The following is a 2,174-nucleotide window of genomic DNA, read 5'->3' on the forward strand; positions in this document are numbered from 1 at the left end:
CCCCCCCCCCCCCCCCCCCCCATCTTTTTCGGGGGTTAGATTTCAGAAAAGCAGGGTTTTTTTAACTGGGGGAAATGGGTGCATTGATTGCGTGAGCTTTGCATTCGGTTCTCATTAAAGTCAAGAACGGGATTGTTTTGGGGAGGGGGGGTTTAAAGTATAATATTATATCCTAATTTTGAAAAAGGAAAAAATTATTATATAATTCCCTATGCTTGGTAATGTAATATGAATCCCGATGATGGAATTGGCACGATTTGAAACCATAGTGTGGGGTCTGTAATACATTTTCTAAATTACCATCTCCTGTTGTAAGCTTTAAAAAAAACGATGTTCCCCCAAGTAAGTCCAAAATAGGCTGTTAATGTAAGAAAAGCTTTGCCAACCTTCTGGATAATGTTTCAGGAAACAAAAGCCTTATTCATGTTATTGGCAGCGGCAAAAGGGATTACGGGGATAATATTTTTATTCGTGGGGAGGAATTCTAAAGACATATTCGTACATTTAATCCATTTTTTGTGTGCACGTGTTTCGAAGCACATGATATGATTCAAAAAGTCGCCTCTCCTTTTTTAAAAATAGAAATAATAGCCCATAAAAAGATCCTGCGGAGGTTCTCTTCAACAGAATTGTAATATGCATGTCATTCTGGTGTATATTGTAAAAACATTTGAAGTGCATTGGGTGTTCTTTTTATGGAGTATCTAATTTCCTATTGTTAAACAAGATTAAGTTCTAATCACTGATCTAGAAGATACAGGCCGTTGTTGTTTGTACTTTTTTCTGCCTTCCAAATTATTTCCGAAGATCCCCTCATTCAGTTGTCTTTGGGTTGTTGTTTTTTTCGGGGGGGGGTGTTGGGTTTTGTTGGGGGTTGGGGTTTTTTAGGTGGGGGATCTTTTTTCAAGAAAAGAAGCTTAACGAAAAATTCTAGTTTCTCTTTTGATTAGCTTCTTGGACTTGGCTATGGCCGTTCGGCGTTCACATCCTGTTTGAACTATGCTGTCAGAATAAAAACATAAAATCTTTCGCTTCCGGTCCCGTAGAGTCGAAGGTGGGCGTACTCCAGAAGTTATTCCTCTCTGGAAAACCTGAATGTTGTTACACGTTGCGTAAAACTCAGACGCAAATGAAATCAAACAGGACGAGTGCCAGGGGCACTATCATAATTCAGTAGAATGATGTAAGGGCGGGAGCCTCTGACAAACAACGCCTGTCTGTTCCGATGCCCGTAAGGGGGCCTCTGATTTCACAACATGACTCCCGACTGGGATTAGGACGACCAAAATAGCGCCCGTTGATTGTATCCCGGCCACAGTTTGTTAGTTTAGAGAAGCACTCGGTTTCTTCGGCTTTTTTTTCAGTGTAGCTCGTTGTTGTAGTCTTAGCTGGCATCCTACAACTGTTGTTACATTCTGAGTGCTACATTTGTATCAGCTGACATTGCTTTCAGTCAGTGCCAGGCTCTGTAGGGTCCTTGTACTGGCGTGAGCACACAATGCCCGAATTTTCTATATTTCTAAAAAAAAAAATTAAAAATTCTTTTAAGGTGAGGGATTGACTTGCCTTTTGTGATGCCATTCGATATTAAAATGTCATTGAACGAAAGTTTGTTTCCTCTGAGATCTTGACGCTAAACTACCCTTTCCATTTCGTTAACTGCGCATAAAAGGTACTGTCTAACTCCCGATACGTTGCAACGAGTATTGTGTAATGTACATTATTTCTAATGTAGAAGATCTGCATGTGTTTGTCCCTAAACTAAACGAGCAGGATGGAAAGAAAAAAAGGGAGGGGGGGCATGTTTTGCTCTGGAGTACACGATCGATAGAGGCCGTCATAGTCCTCTTGTGCGTTTACGTTGAATAGTACAAATTACCCACCCGTCAGTTCTGCGGCACCACGGTATGAGTCCGTGTGGATTGTTTACAAAATGTAACACCTTTAGATCCCCCCTCAAGGCCCCCATATTTTCGTGTAGATCTAGTTGATTTATATTGTAAAAACATCGTACGCTTAGGACTAGTGCGGGTTTTCTTTTCAAAACATGATCCATTTTATTTACTATAAGATTCAAAAGACCAGGCTTTCCTTAAGTTTTCTCACGCGGTGTAGACTTTGGTTCCGTGATTACTTGTCTACAAGCCTAAGATTAAGAAGCTCCCCCCTCCCCC

Source organism: Aplysia californica, unplaced genomic scaffold (assembly GCF_000002075.1).
Source record: "Aplysia californica isolate F4 #8 unplaced genomic scaffold, AplCal3.0 scaffold00002, whole genome shotgun sequence".
Lineage (NCBI taxonomy): Eukaryota > Metazoa > Mollusca > Gastropoda > Aplysiida > Aplysiidae > Aplysia > Aplysia californica.